Below are 17,800 nucleotides of genomic sequence, written 5' to 3' on the forward strand. Positions count from 1 at the left end.
TTCTTTAATTGACAGATTATTTTGGCTTCTTCAGAGCTATTGCCATTTATAATGCCAAACAATCTGAATATTTCAGCTGTCATGAAATTAATATGTGTATATGGTAGAAAAGTTTCTGCACTAAGGTTTTCAACTTAGAAAAGCAAATACTTCAAATTTGTCATAATGTGCCTATGTGGTGAAGGCATAGCATTTTTGATGTATAATTTAGTAGTTGTAAGTCTGCTTTTCCTTAAAATAGAATGAGTTGTTAGCCTTGTTATCATCTCCCAAACATGTATTATTCCCTCATTACTACAGATATTGTAAGAGATGAATGAACTTGGCCTCCAGATAATTCTCTCTAGTCCTTTGGGTTAGATCTTTCTATACAGTAACATGAAATAAATGAGCCAACAAACAAATAAAAACCATGTATAAGAGAAATGACGTTCATTTTATCCTTTCTAACATCCATTTTCTAGGCAGAAGCCTGAATGATCTTTTTAAAAAGTATAGCCTATTATGTCATTCCCTCACTCAAAAGGCTTTATTTTCTTTCTAATAAATCTGAAAAAAGAATCTCAATCCCTTCTCTGACAGAGCTTACATTATCTAGGTCCTGCTCTGGTTGGTTCCTAGGCCATCTCTCTATCACCCTCTGGCAGTTTCTCCAAATGCACATTTTTCTTCAACTACAGGATTCTGCTGTTATTGTTCTAGATTTAGAATGTTTTGTCCCTGCTCATTTGCAGTAGAGGCCTTTTAAATCTCAGTTCAACTGTGTCTTTCTCGGTAAGGCCTTCCTTTACCACCCTAGGAGACAGGCACATTTTAGCCAACTAGGTTGTGGAGCCTCCCAGTCCTTGATTACTGTAACTTAGCACCAACCTCCAAGGGTTCTCTCCTTTTGACTTTTTAGTATAACACTCACTGGCACTCCAATTATCTTCTCCATTAACTAATTTGCTATCTACCTTTCCTACCAACACGAAGGCAATAACTTAGGCATTTTCTTCATTGGTACATCTCCAGTGCCCAAGTCGATCCCAGGAACAAAATAGTCATTCAATAAACACAACAATTATATTGTTGTAGGCTTTCTGGTCTAAGAAATGAGACCCCAAGGCTTTTTTATTTTATTTTGCCAGGATGCAGTTTATTGTGTGCTTGCAATATCTCTTCAGGATTATGCCTTTAAAGGCAGAGCCCCTAATTTAACAGAGCAAAGTTTTTATATAATTTTGGCTTTGTTTCCTATATATGGTGGCTTATACTCTGATTGGGTGCTTTAAGCTTCTAGGCAGTGGGGCTGATGATGACTAGAATGTGGAAGAAGGGACGGGAAGGGGGTTATGGCTTACATGTGGTAGAGTTCCATGTACACACAAGGACACAGACTAGCTCATGTGGCTGCTTCCTGTGTTTTTTTTTCCTTGATTATTGGGGAACTCTACCACAAGGTGTTAATGCCTCTGAGAGGAAGTATCTCTCTTAGGAATCTGGTAAATATGCTATTATCTAGAGGCAGTTTCTCACCTAAGTTCTCCCTTTGTTTAGACATGGAATGCTAGACCAAATGTCTAGATAAGTGAGTATACTTGAATCATCATTAAAATGAAGATATATCAGGATCTTTCAAACTAGAATGAGAAAATAATGGATAATTGCTGTTTTTAATATTTCAAAAGGGGTGATGGCAATCATATTTTGTTGATAGACTCTATAGAGAGCAAAAACAATAGCAAGCAATTTAAGGCCTTGTCTAGAATGCTATTAGTTCAGAGCGATTAATACTTTTATGTCTCTTATAAGATAGGTGAATAGTCAAGGATAATTTAATTTTCTAGTAAAAGTCTTTCAAGTGGGAAAACAAAAGAATGGCTTGTTTGAGACTGAAGGACATTGAAGGAAGTGACCTTTATGCATTTTATCCAGTTCAAAATTCTGTGATTCTTAGAGTATAGTTCAAAATTCATAGTTGTAAGCCCCAGAGCCCATCACAGCCAGTTACACCAGAAGTGGCGTGTAATTAAAAGAGTAGATACCTCACAGGATCTCCAAGGTGACAAACAGTAATGTTGAAATATGTTTGGGGACAATGAGATCATAATGACACTAGGTTTTTAAGACCTGTGGGTATTTTACTTGAATAATTTTAGGAAATTTTTATTTATTGTGTGTGTGTGTATGTACATATGTCTGCAGGTAGAGATCAAAAGTTAACATGGGGCCACAGGAGCCTTTTTTTTATTCAGGTGATGAGGATTTGAATGGATCCTCATGATTGTGTGGCAAGTACTTTCGCTACTGAGTCTTCTCCTCAGCCCTGAGACTGAAGTTTGTAGACAGAATTGATTAGTACACAAAGCCTATGATTTAGATGTTGAGTGTTTCCCAAAGACCTCTTTGTTAATGTGAATCTGCTAGAAGGTTGTGGAACATCGAGGAGGTGGGACCTAGTAATAGCTAGGGCATTAGGTCCTGACCCTATCCTCTCATTTTGGTTTAGGTCATGTATTGAATAGTTTCCCTCAGCTACATGCACTCTCAACCACTGCTGTCTATCAGACCTACCACAGTCCTAAAATCAAAGATCTACCCAGTCATGGACTAAAACCTCTAAACTATGAAACTATAACAATTTTCTCTTTATAAAATAACAATTGTAGATATTTTCTTATAGTGATGGAAAGCTAACACAGGCATATGTAATATTTACCCTAACAGAATAGAAAAAACTAACCTTCACATCTTTGCCAAGGACCAACTGAATAATGAGTGTTATTTTTCAATTCAAGGCAATGGAAAATCTACAAAAATCCCCATTAGACTCACTTTCTCTCCTAGATTATGTTATAGCTCTAGAAATCAAATAGACATTTATGGTATAAATATATTTGCTCTTCCACCCTCCTGCTTCCATATCTTTCCAACTCTCTTGGATACTGACCCAAAAAGAAAAGTCTGGCTTTTTTCTCTCTCTCTCAGGGAATTAAATATTTCTAATTTCTTTCCTCTCTGTGTCTCCCTCTTTTTCTCCTATTAAAAGAAACAGTTTGTAATCTAAATAGTAGTGCCCTGATGTCATTCACACATTTTTTCCCCTAACCTTTGTCTATGCCCAGGCCTCACTAATATCCCTCAAGTAGAATTTATCTTTTGCAAGAGGCAAAATTAGAGCCTAGATGAGTTTGTTTGGCTGATAGTACTTTTATTTTATTAAACTTGAAACTTTTAGATGAGCCAAATAAGTTTTGACCCAGAAAACATGCTATTACAGAAACAAACAAAAGCCCTCCACAAATGTTCAAAATATATTTTTCTCTACTTGTATATTTCTTTGAACAATTGTCAGTTCCTGCAATCTTCAAAACTGAATATTAGGCTTCCTGCTCCTTAGTTCTTTGGCCCTAGGCCAATTTTGTTTATTTATTTTTTTTACAGTTTCATACATGTATTCATGGAATTGTGATCACATTCACCTGTTACCCTGCTTTATCATCCTCTCACGCCAAAACTCTTCTTCCCAACCAGCCCCCTCCTATTTATCATGTCTTGTCTTTTCTGTGATCCGCTGAATTTAATTTGGTTTGCTGGTACAAGCGTGGAGTGGGAGGTTTATTTGCTAGATACTGGGCAACCTACCAGTAGCTATACCACTGAAGAAATGACTCTCCCTCCCCTGCCAACCATTAACTGCCAGTAAAACCTCAGAGAGGGGTGGAACCTCATGAGCCCTTCACCCATCCATGATAGACTATCAAAAGGCCTAATCTTATGCAAATCATAGCTGCTATGTAGTGGGTAGCTATTCCAGCCTTGGCCTGGAAGTTCCAACCCCCATTGAGGCTTTGGTAATGGTCACGCCTACAAGGCGGGGCTGAGAGAGGAGGCTGAAGACCCAGGATCAAAAGGAGAGGCTTCTCTTGGTTCCAGGACCCTGGACGATGGAGGTAGACCAAGCACAGTTCTCCAGAGAACACTGCCTGACTGCGCCATACCTTTCCCAGACCCTGCAACCTATCCCTTCATTTGTAAGAAGATTATAGATATTTGGAACTTCTTTTTCTTGAGATAGTCTCATGTAGCCCAGGCAGGTCTTGAACTCCTTTTCCTCCTGCTTCCACTTCTTAAGTGCTGGAGTTTCTGGCAGGAACTGCTTTGCCCAACTGAAATCTTAAAGAATAGATATTTTTAGGACCTAAATGCTGTCTACTTTTTCCTTATGATGGCTAGAACAGCTAATTTGACCCAGTAACCACATTACTAAATAACTCAAAGCTAACAGACACAGTATAATGATTTATCTGTTTCATCCTTCCCTCTAAATATTTGTCATGAAAAGCATCTTGGAGAACTTAGTTCTATCTGTGTCCCCTGAGATAGAAAGCCATAATTCTATTATATAGAGCCAATGTCTCAGTACAGAAATGAATCATAAAAAATGATAGTTTGAAGAGTCCTGGCTGAAGGCCCCTTAATTTTACTAGACACATTGCAGAAAGAAAGAAAAGACTGTGAACTCTGGGTGACACAACAAAATTGCCACATTCCCAGCAAGCTAAACCAAGAATAAAATGAGGGCTTAGGTACATCCATTGTGGTAAAAGAGGACTAGAAAGCAAACTATAGTTTTAACCTTGGACATTAGGGTGCACTATAGCATGTTTATGAAAGAAAAGAGGCTGGAAGCAGTCCATCTACCTATCAAGAGCTGAGTGACTAAATCAGTCACAGGGCACTTATGTCCTGGATCATGACAAAACAGAAAAGAGCATAACTTACATCTTTGTGTTCCTGGATGCATATGTAGAAAGAATACAGACACGTTTTGTTGAAAAACCAAACTCTATTTGGTAAAAACCAAGTTGTGTTGTTTATGTTTTACTGATAAAAATTTCTTATAGAAACTCTGGTTACCAGCACAAGCCATGTACAAACAAAATTATGCCAGTTAATTCCAGCATGGGTGGGGGAGGGGCAAACTAAGCTCCTGAACTACTGGCAGTTGATGTCTGCCTAGGGAGGGAAAAATCACTTTTCTTCAGGAATGTGGCCACTAGTATGTTGTCCATGCTGTAGTGGATGACCTCAGCACCCAAAACCGATATAATGTTTTGAAAAACTAGTCTGTTAGGTAAAAACAAAGTTGTGTTGTTTATGTTTTACTTATAAAAAATTCAACCCCCATATGGGTTAAAAATAAAAGTAGACAGGACATGAAGTTGGTAGAGAAATATGTTGGCAGAGAGTTGGGGGAGTTTGAAGAAAAGTAAGGAGTGGGTATAATCAAGATATGATGTATATGTATATGAGATATTCAAGGAATACTAACAAAATTAAATTAAAATATGTACAATATGACAGAAGTGATTGATAACCTGTGCTTTTGCTTTTATGAGAGACAGTTCTATGATTTCATGTAGTGGACAAGGAATGTTATAATTTCCTATTTATTGTGTAGATTTTTTTGCTATACCAGTGTTTTGTTAGTCTTTAACTAATTACTATTTATGACAACTTGGTTGAGATACAATTCTAGTGAGAAAGATCTGCTGTGGTCTCTCCTCACTCTCTGCCCCCATTCCAACCATGGAAACCTGGAGGTCTGTATAGACAGGCAGTGCCAAGGAGGTTATGTGATTGGGTTTACAACCAATGAAAACACAAAGTCAATAAAAAGACAGATACACAGGAAGTAGGTCTCTTTCTGAGGGGAAGGACGACAGCGGCAACAAAGATAAGAAAGGTTTTTTAGTCTCAGCTCTTAGCTACTGCTTTGACCTCTTGGGCTTTTAACTCTGCATTTGGCTCTGTGTTTCTTATTTAATAAGACTGTTATATCTACAGCCAGATATCAGCACCTAGAATTACAATCTTCCCAAACCCAGATGCCTCAATGCCAGTATAAAAACACAATAACACCCAGGATAATATGTCTCCACTAGAGTCCAGAAACCCTGAGAATTGCAACCTATCTGAAGCACAATACAAAGACCTTAAAATAGGGTTTATGAATGTGATGGAGGTCCATAAATAAAGAGAGGAAGAAAATAAATAAAACAATTCAAAACCTGAAAGTAAAAATAGAATCAATAAAATAAACAAACTGGAAAATCTGGAATTGAAAAAATTAGATACTTGAACGGGAATCTGAGAGGCAAACCTCACCAACAGAATACAAAACATGGAAGAGAGAATTTCAGGCTTTGAATATACAATAGAAGAAATGGATACATTGGTCAAAGAAAATGTTAAATCTAAAATAATCTTCACACAAAACATCCAGGAAATCTGGACACTATGAAAAGATCAAATCTAAGAATAGTAGGAATAGAAGAAGGAGCAGAAACCAAAAGTACATAAAATATTTTCAACAAAATTATAGAACAAAATTTTCATAATATAAAGAAGGGGTTGGCGATAAAGATATAAGAAGCATTTAGAACACTAAATAGATTGGACCATAAAAGAAAATTCTCTCAGCACCTAATAACCCAAACAATAAATTTACTAAATAAAATATTGGAGGTCATGGGAATATTCAGCAGATGGCAATTAATAACAACCCACCAGAGGAGTATCCCTCTGATGGAGGAGTCTCACCAGTAAGGTTTACATGATCACAGACTCTAAAAATTGGTTGCTTCTGTCTGTAATTTCTCTTATGAGCCACTACATTTCTTCCCTAAAAACAAATATGGGTGTTTTCCCACTGCTGGTGTGTTTATCTCATAAAATTATTCCATCTTTAGGCACATGTATATTGTGGATGATCAAGGAGATGATTTCTGCTTAATCTGTATAATTCTGATGACTAGAAGTAATTCTAGAATATTCTTCATACTTAGAATGACATAGGAAAATAACTGTATTCTCAGCTACAAAGACAGCTTTTCACATGCTTAGCTAAGACCTCAGAGCAAATCCAAAACAGACTAGCTGCCCCTGCAGAGAGTACATAAGGACTAGTTCCCAAGTGTCTGTTGAACCAAGGTCAGGCCCAGAGCAACTTTAGTAGACATAATTTTCTCAGCAACTGACTTTCTGCATGTAACTCTTAGCCTCAAGGTCTAGCCAACTAATTGTTTATTGTTCAAGTTCTGAATTTCAATGTCACTCTCTGGGAACCCTAACCACTCAGATCTATGTGCCTGCTTTACTCATCATGCCCAGTCAGCGCGACCTCCCTAGCCTGAGAGAAACTGTGTAATTTCTCAAGGCTCTGTCTCTTAGTGTTTACTCAATAAATGCTTTGTGACCTGAAAATGTAACTCAACGTTTGTCTAGACTTTTGCTGTTGAAGGTGGTGTGGTGTGGGTGCAGAGAGAGCTGAGTGTAGGAGAAAGAGATGTGTATGTAGGACAGAAATGTGTGTGTAGAGGAGAGTGAGTGAGTGAGAGAGTGAATGAGAGATGAATGAGTAAAGAGTGGGTGAATGATGTAGTAGTGTGTGAAGGGATGTAGCAGAGTAGAGATAAGAAATGTGTATAGAAGATGATGTGGAACTATGCAGAAAAGAGATGTAACTGTGTATAGAGATGTGTGGCTGTGATGTAGAGAGATGCAACTGTATGGAGATATATTGCTGTGTAGAAGAGATGGGTGGAAAATGTAGCTGTGTGGAGACATAGAGATTTACAGAAAGATTCTTTTAAAGATGAATTAAAAGAGAAAGTTACCATCAGAAAGTGTGTGTTTCCTTATTTACCCCTCAGATAGAAAAGTCTAGCCCTCATCACTTTCATGGACTTTTTTGCATACCCTGGAGGTAGTCTTGGAGCAGGCTCTCCCAAAGGCTGCTGGTAACAAAGAAAATGTTAAAAGCTGCATGGGAAAAGATCAAATAACATATAAAGGCAGACCTATTATAGTAACACCCAAATTGTCAATGGAGATTCTTAAAGCCAGAAAGGCCTGGACAGATGTTCTACAGACTCTTAAAAGGCCACAGATGCCAGCCAAACTTTCAATCACATAAACAGAGAAAATAAGATAATCCATGATAAAACCAAATTGAAGCAATATCTATCTACAAATGCAGTCCTACGGAAGACACTGGAAGGAAAAAAAATCCAAACTAAAGAAGTTAACAATGCCCATAAAAACACATGTAATAAGTAATCCCAGACCAGCAAATCAAAAGCAGTGCAATACCTCCCCACAACACACATCACCACCACCATCACAACAACATGAGATTCAATAGCTAAGGGACCCAGGGAAAAAACCAAATACTGCTGTTCATGTATGGGGTGGGGGTAGCAATATAATGACTCCTAAAGACAATGCCTTGACTAGCCATCTCAGAGAGGGCTCCTACTCCAGCAGATGGGAACAAATACAGAGAAACACAGAAATCCACAGCCAGACATTATGAAAAGAGTGAGAGACCTTGAAACATTCAACCATAAATTGAATATCTCCATCAAATTTCTTCCCTCAGGGCTCAGGGGACCTCGAGTAATTAGTGGTGGAAAGAGCCAGAGGGGATGGAGAACACAAAGAAGACAAGGTCTTCTGAATTAACAGGATTTATGCACAATGAACTCACAGAGAGTGAGGCAGCATGCCCTATGACTGCATGGGTCTGCACCAGATGGGATCAGAGATGAAAGAAGTGGACATGTGCCCCACCCCTAACCCAGAAGCTGACTCCAGTTGATAACCACTTATAAACGAAAATTTAGTTTTCTCCAAGGGAGTGTCCCTGGGAAAATAAAACTACTCTTAAATGTATTCTACATGCCTAAAAGTTGGTGGTTAACAGTAAATGAACTCAATGGCATCTTTGGAGGTTCCTTGTCTCATAATGTTTTCTCAGGGCTTTTTTTAAAAATTATCTTTACACCACCCCCACTCCCCACACCCACACACTTCTCTTTTTACTCTACAGGTTCTTTGCATATATATTATGGCTTCTAGTTTAGTGTTTTATGGAATTTCTGAGTATTTGAATGGGTGGGTCTCTGTGTTTATATATGTTTCTTTTGCCTTTTCTTGAACTCTTTTCCTTTTTTTTTTCCTATTCTAATGTGTTAGTTTTACCTTAGTTTATGTTACTATTATCTCTTAGAAGTCTGCTTGCTTTCTAATGAGAGAAAGGGGGTAGATCCAGACGGGAGGGGACATGGGGAGGAACCGGGAGATGATAGAGGGGAAGTCATAATCAGGATATATTATGTGAGGGGGAAAGTTATTTGCAATAAAAGGGGGAAAAAGAAATGGAGAGAGGGACTAAGGTCAAAGTAACTGCCATTTATATTGAACTTACCTGTTTTTCATTTCTCTGCATGACTTCGGATTTTTTTCTGTATTCTTAGTGTTTTAATATTCCACCCTGATATTAAATTTTACATGGTATATTTTAGCTTAGACTGTCCAAGTAAAGAAGTGCTTTTCTGTGTTTTGGAAATGTGTTACTTATTTACTAATTTTCACCTCTTTATTCCTTTAGTTTATCTTTATGAAATGCATGGATTGTTTCTCTGAATCTCGAGTATATTCTTTTTAGCTTATTCACTTTGTTCCTTGGAGCTAATATTCTGGCAAGGCTTCTGAGTGTTTCTACTGACCTCTTATAAAATTGGAAATTCTACTTCTTGTGTTTTTCATTTCAGCCAGATCTGAATTGATCACGACATCCTTTAACCATGGCATCTTCTCTTTGTTTTTTATGTACACCACAGATTTCATTGTCTATTTGCTTTTATGTTTTCATCTAGTCCTAAGCTTCCCTCTTTTCTAAAAGCTAACTTTCTGCCTATTCATCTTTTCCATTCATGGGTAGGTTTTCATCCAAATGGCTGAAGATTTTTAGTGTGTATTAAAAATATAAAAACTACAGGAGGGCTGACTATAATGATTTCTTTTATGTATAACCTGATAGGAACATGAGGAGCCCACATATGTGCTCTAACATTATGAATGTGATTGTGAGAAAGATTCTTCATGTGAGCAATATGAATAAGTATAATAAGTAGAACATTCTGCTGGGTGGATGGGCTCTGCTCAATCAGTTGAAGTTCTGAATGAAACAAAAATGCTCAATAGGAGATACCTGACTGCTTCATCTGACACTATTTTTTCTGGCCTTCAGGCTCAGAATAAAGCATTGGCCCTTTTCATACTTTGAGCCTGCCCACTTTCAGGCTGGTGACTGTCCCAGGGTCCCAGGTCTTAGGCTTTAAGAAAGAGATTGGAAGAGCTAAAGCACCAGCTATCTCAAGGCCCCTGCATGCCATGTCACTATGAATATCTTGTGATTTGTTAACCTCATAGTCTGTAATCATGTCAGCCTCATAATAAATATAAGTCAAACTCTCTGTTTTTCTCTCCTCCATGTTTTTCTTCTCTCCCCCACCCCATGTGTGTGTATGTATGTATTTTATAATAGAAGAATTCCTGCTAATAATTTGAGAATTATTTGAAAACGGTTGGTGTTTGTTTTTTGTTCTTTACATGAAAGAGATCAGATCAGGCAATGATTCTCATGAAGGATCTCTCCAATTTCAAGGTGAGTAGGCTGTCTTCTGAGTACTCACATCAATCCAATGCCCTAATTTATCCCTGGAAAATTTGACTTCTTCTATATGGGCAGCCTTTTTCCTTTGTATATTAAGAGATGGGAATATTGGATGCTGTTTTACATGTCTACATTGGAGGGGAACTGAGGAAGATTTAGCCTTTGTCCACAGTCAACACTTCTAGTTTCTACTATCAGTTTTCTATTCTTTTTCTATATTCCAGAAGTTGTTGAGGTGCCATCTCTGTGTTCCATTCTTATGGCTTCATCCTTCTTCCTGTATTTTTTGCTACTATTTTAATAGCATCCTTGAGGAGAAGAGAAGAATGTAGTCATTTTCTGTCTTTACTAACGTAAAGGCTTTGGGGTATAGAAGAAAAATTGGTAAAGGAGAGAGTTCTTTTGATTATTTCTATTCTGTACTCATGATTTCTTTTGTTTCATTGTTGGCCCAAACTAGCGCACATTCAACATGACTACTAATAGCCATGTAGTAGGGTAAGTGTGGGCTTTTAAAGACCATTTACAGGTGTGTGTATTTATATCTACAAATGCATGATACTTTCTTTGTGTAATAAATGGCCGTTATACTGTATCAGTCAGGGAATAATGGCAAGCCAAATAATAGTCTGCCCATGTTCAGTATAGGTGCATCCACTTAAAGACTTCATAGTATACACTAGGAATGACATAATATTTTGTTTTAAATCTTTATAGTATTTAGACAGTATAGAACAAAATATAGAGTTCCAACTGCATTTATCACCTTGATTTTCAAATGTCTTCCTGAAAATCTGCCTAAAGCCTATAACTATATGGTTCCTCTCTGCCTGCATAGTAATCCTTCCTTAATTTTTACCATTTCTTGTTCATCAGATCCCAGGTAAGAAATTTCCCTGTTTATAATTGAAAACAATTTCCAAACAAAAGAGCGTCTTGATTTAAATGTTTGAAAAAAACCCTCTAGGTCTGGAGAGATGGTTCAGTGGTTAAGAGCACTTGTTGCTTTTACACGGGACCTGAGCACAGTTGCCAGCACCCGTACAGTGGCTCTCAACCAGCTACAAGTGCAGTTTCAGAGCATCTAGTGCCTTCTTTTTACCCCCAGGTGCAAATGCACTGCACATAATGCTTGCAGTCAAACCACTCAGAGACATTAAAGAAATAATTCTAAATGAATAATAAGGAAATGATTTTCAGAAACTCCTGTTCTTCATGACTTCTGTCCCATCCTGCAAGAGGAGAGACTTTCTCCCTCTCTCAGTAGTGAAAGTTAACCCTTATTTGAACATCTCACAGATTGCTTGACTTTGAGACCTGAAAGGGTCCTTCCATTACTCATTACACAAATGAGGAAACTGAAGCCTTGATATATGGTAATGGGCCAAAGCAGTCAGTTTGCCCAATTATTTTATTTTTTTTCCATAATAATAAAAATAAAGCCAGCAGCGAAACTTCTGTAGCTGCTAAGTGTCAAGTTCACATTTACTTATAATAGCTCCAAAGAAAGTATGATTATTACTAAATCTATTTGTCAGATAAGAAAAATGACCCCAAAAGAGGCTAAGCAACCTTTATAAGGTTACACAACAATTTGCAGACACAAGACTGAAAACCAAGCAATGTGACTATAGAATCTGTAGTCTTTACTGATGCCCACCATCCTGCTTTCTAACCTGTTGAGGCCCCCTTTTCACTGGTTTTGTTTGTAAAACAAGACTCAAGCTGGCCATATGGTTCAGTAGTAAAGCACTTGCCTCACAAGTGCAAGGCATGGGATTCCACCCTCAGAACTATCAAAACAGTGAAATAAGATAAAATAATAATTCCTCGTCATTTTCTATGATGACAAATGGTATAAATAATACTCTAACAACAAAGGTACTTTACCTGAGGCCTTGTCAGTGATAAATTATACAGCGAAAGCAACACACTTGGATAAGAAAATGATAGAGGGAGAAATTAGGAAGCCTTTGAATTTTAGCCCTGACATAGCTGGAGAGTCACTGGTGCATGGCTGGGGTACTGACATTGCAAAATGAAATAATAAAACATGAACAGAGTTACTTAGAGTTGCAGAATCTTTTTGTATTCTCCTTTCCTCACTAGGCATTTTGCCAGGAGTGCTTAAGAAAGCAGGTCATGTCTTCTGTGCCTTCAGACTCTGCAAAAATGTGCTAATATATACTAGAACTGAAACACCAAACCTGCCTTGCAGACTCAGATGAAAATTCTGGATCTAGGTGTCTTTTCTTTTTCTTTTATTTAATTGTGGGCACATGAAGAACTCTGGCTGTCAGTCTAGGGCATTCTTTCTTGGAAGGGACATCAGTTTTCAATATGTGAAACTTTTATAAATAGTAGCTAGTTTAGATATCTATTTCTACATAACAAAGTAGTCCCAGTAATTAATACCATGTAGTAATTTGTTATTCCCCAAATTCTCTGGATTGGTGGGTTCTACTGTATGTATTGCATGGAATTATCCACATAGCTGTACTCTGCAGAAGGGAATCTGATTTCTGCTCAAATATCTTCACAGGGTAGATCATTATCTCCATGTATTATTTTCATCCCAGCTGTTTGACAGTATGGATATCTTAGTTGTTCAAGAAAGCAAAAGCATAAGCAGTAATACCTCATAGGATAACTTCTACTGGACCAAGAAAATTAATAGGTCAACCTTCATTCATTGTCAAAGGGAAATGCAGTAGTTCGTGAATACAGGTGGCAATGATCCATTGACCTTGTTTAGCATTGTATCATTTAGGCCTTTGAAAGCCAAAAGCAAAGAAGTAGACACTTGAGTGCTACAGTATGGATGCAAGATGAAAGGTCTCATTCTCTTTATCTACGTAAATATTAATCACCAAATAAATGTGGTAAATATGATTAATGCCTGCCTTACATTCTCTTCCTGCTATATTTATTGTTGATGTCTATATCTAAAACAAACTGTCAGTGTAAAGAACAAATAAACAAACACTCAAAATTAAGTGATAGAGACAGAATCACATGCATTTTATAATTTCTTACCAATGTATAGTTGTTTTTTTTTAAAGAAACATTTGGTAGAACACAATTATGGATGAGGAGAATGGGAAAGTATGGCATATATTATATTGTTAAACTGTCACATGATGTTTAAGCTTGTTAAAAAAAAAGTAGACTCTGGGATCCAGGAGGCTTTCCTTTGTCTCCTCTGAAAGTCTTTGTGCAACACACCCCAAGATCTTAGCACAACTAACGCCATGTTAGGGGCACCAAGGCACCATTCTGACCCAAGAGTCCAACACGTAGACCCTCAACACATAACAAAACAAAAACAAAGACTTAATCATTTATAGTCCATAGTTCTGGGAAAGTCCCTAGATGTAATGACCTTGCTATAGCTCCATGTTTTGCTAACTGTTCTTGCTAATTGAAGTGTGTGAACAAGGATGTGAATTTTGTGCATAAAAAGCTAAGAACAAAAAGGCTTGTGGCTACATGACTTGGGCAAGTTCCTCATGCAGCCCACCAGCTGGCAAATAATGAATTTCTATTGTCTCTAAGAGCCCATGTGTTCTCTAAAGGAGTTATCTCACAACCCTTGTCCTGGATCAGGCCGGCTCCCTGGCTCAGCAATGGGGAGAGAGGAAGAGCAAGCAGCTAAGAGTACTGAAACTGTTGTGTCCCTGAGATCAGCTAGAAGAGAAACTATTTCTAACAATGTTACTATTCTTGATCCCATAATATAAAACTGTTTATGGTGGAAAAGAGAAGGCAGAAGCTGATCCACAGAGAAAATGGTCTGCTTAGCCCCAAATTCTCAATCAGAAACTCTAGCATCAATATTTCAGCTGTGCTTCTCTATTCATTTGTACTGGGTGTTGTTATGTATCTGCTGCTATTTACTTTTGACTTGAAAGCCTTACTCAAGGGGACATTCTGCTCCACCTGGGACTCTAGAGTGAGCGCTCCAGTTGTATGCTTCCAGAAGGCTTCCTTGGTCAATTTCTACTCGATGTTTCTAAGCCTGGATTTGATCATATTATCTTTTGTTTGCTCTCTCAATTGGGCTGTTCCAGCTGTCTCTCCTGGAATTTGTGAGTGCCCAGTTTGATGGTGTTCTGCTGTCTATTGCAGCTTCTCTCTATCTACTAGCTGATATTTATTCATTTTCTTTTGCTTGCTATATACTTAACAAACTCACTGAAAACTTTATTGAAAGTTTATATGAAACCACAGTTTTCATAGATTATTGTCTGGACCTAGCATATCATAATTGTTATAGTCAGCAACTTCTCAACATGATGTTTCTATTTTGAAAGAGTGACTAATATAGATAATCATGGGAATGTATGAGCTGATAAGAAGCCTGGTGATAAAGGTAGTGATGATGAGAGGAAGCCACACTCCATAGAAAGCCTGGCCTCTCATACTTTGCAATACTGCAGTTACAGAGTTAATAGCATGTAAAGACTTGGGGCTCTCTCTGCCTTTTCTTGTTTAAGGAGAGTATTTACTGTTCAATGACTTTGATGTCTTAGCAGGCTCTTGCTGGCAAGAAAATCTTTAACTCTCAATTTCTGTGAAACCACAGTGGGGAAAAGTGTAAAAATCCAAGCAGTGGCGATGTTTTCCTGAGACTAGCAACAAGAAAACAAAAGCTTGGTAGTTTGATGACATATATAGATAGGAAATCTCAATTTGTTGCATGATTCCATGTATGTAATTTGGATTCAACTTTTGTTTAAAAAATAATAAGTAGGTAAAAAGACAGACTAAGAGGCATATTAGAATGAGGCCATATCTTTCATTTAAAAAGTTTTGACAGCTATGGATCTATTTGCAGCCTTCTACACATTGACATCCAGTTATGCCAGCACCATTTGTTGAAGATGCTTTCTTTTTTCCACTGTACATTTTTGGCTTCTTTGTCGAAAATTATATGTAAACAGGTGTGCGGGTTAATGTCAGGGTCTTCAATTCGATTCCATTGGTCCACATGTCGGTTTTTATGCCAGTACCAAGCTGTTTTTATTACAGTAGCTCTATAGTAGAGCTTGAGGTGGGGGATTGTGATGCTTCCAGAGGTTGTTTTATTGTACAGGATTCTTTTGTCTATCCTGGGTTTTCTGTTTTTCCATATGAAGTTGAGTATTATTCTTTCCAGGTCTGTGAAGAATTGTGTTGGTAATTTGATGGGAATTGTATTGAATCTGTAGATTGCTTTTGGTAAGATCGCCACTTTTACTATGTTAATCCTGTCTATCCATGAGCATGGGAGATCTGTCCATTTTCTGACATCTACTTTAATTTCTTTTTTCAGGAACTTAAAATTCTTGTCATATAGGTCCTTCACATGCTTAGTTAGCATAACCCCAAGGTATTTTATATCATTTTTGGCTATTGTAAAGGGTGATGTATCTCTGATTTCCTTCTCAGCCTGTTTGTCTATTGTATATAGGAGGGCTACTGATTTTTTTTTTTGAGTTGATCTTGTATCCTGCTATGTTGCTGAAGGCGTTTATAAGCTGTATCAGTTCCTTGCCACCGTGCACAAAACTTAAGTCCAAGTGGATCAAAGACCTCAATATAAATCCAGTTACTCTGAACCTGATAGAATAGAAAGTAGGAAGTAGTCTTGAATGCATTGGCACCAGAGATCACTTTCTAAATATAACACCAGTAGCACAGACACTGAGAGAAACAATCAATCAATGGGACCTGTTGAAACTGAGAAGCTTTTGTAGAGCAAAGGACACGGTCAACAAGACAAAGCGACAGCCTACAGAATGGGAAAAGGTCTTCACCAACCCCACATCTGACAGAGGGCTGATATGCGAATATATAAAGAACTCACGAATTTAGACATCAAAATGTGTCGCGCCCGCCTCGACCAGCAAGGATGACGCAACACCGGGATTCTTCTTAATACAGTTTAATCAGAACCTTGGTTAGTTGCATTGTCTCTCTCTCTCTCCGGGGCAAGCCTCTCCCAGCACCTAAGTAGGGCTGGGCTGCCAACCCCAGGAAGCCACGTGGGCACTGTCCACAGGTTCACGCATATGCCAGCAGCACACGAATCCAGCCATAGCCAAATAAGGAGCTGTTTACCATAAAGAGTGTTTGCCATCGGGAAGGTAGAGGGTAGAAGCCAGTGCCATCTTTAGGGTGTGGCTACACGCAGCTCTCTACAAAAATGCCCAACAGTCCAATTAAGAAATGGGCTATAGAACTAAACAGAGAATTCTCCACAGAGGAAGTTCAAATGGCTGAAAGACATTTAAGGAATTGCTCAACATCCCTAATTATCCGGGAAATGCAAATCAAAATGACTCTGAGATACCACCTTACACCTGTTAGAATGGCTAAGATCAAAAACACAGAAGATAGCTTATTCTGGAGAGGATGTGGAGCAAGGGGAACTCTCCTCCACTGCTGGTGGGAATGCAAGCTTGTACAGCCACTTTGGAAATCAATATGGCGCTTCCTTAGAAAATTGGGAATCCATTTCCCCCAAGACCCAGCTGTAGCCCTCTTAGGCATATACCCAAGGAATACTCAATCATACCACAAGGGCATTTGCTCAGCTATGTTCATATCAGCATTGTTTGTAATAGCCAGAACCTGGAAACAACCTAGATGCCCTTCAACTGAAGAATAGATAAAGAAAATATGGTACATATACACCAAGGAGTACTACTCAGCAGAGGAAAACAATGACATCATGAGGTTTGCAGGCAAATGGATGGATCTAGAAAAAATCATCCTGAGTGAGGTAACCCAGACTCAGAAGGACAAACACGGTATGTACTCATTCATAGGAGGATACTAGATGTAAAACAAAGATTACTAGACTGCTATACAATGCCAGGGAGTCTACCTAGAAAACGGGACCCTAGGAAAGACACAGGGATTGCCCAATGACAGAGAAATGGATGAGATCTACATGAACAACCTGGGCGACAGTGGGAGTAATGAAGGGCAAGATTTGAGGGAATAGAAAGCTTAGGGGAGCAGGAGATCCCAGCTGGATCAAGAACAGAAAGGGAGAACAAGGAATAACAGACCATGATAAATGATGACCACATGAGAACAGGAATAGGCAGAGTGCTGGTGAGGTCCCCAGAAATCCACAATGATACATCCTCTGTAGATTGCTGGCAATGGTCGAGAGATAGCGTGATCTGACCAAGTCTGGTGATCAGATGACCAAACACCCTAACAGTCGTGCTGGAACTCTCATCCAATAACTGATGGAAGTGGATGCAGAGCTCCTAAGCCAGGCCCCAGGTAGAGCTCCAG

This window comes from Onychomys torridus, chromosome X, assembly GCF_903995425.1.
Source record: "Onychomys torridus chromosome X, mOncTor1.1, whole genome shotgun sequence".
NCBI lineage: Eukaryota > Metazoa > Chordata > Mammalia > Rodentia > Cricetidae > Onychomys > Onychomys torridus.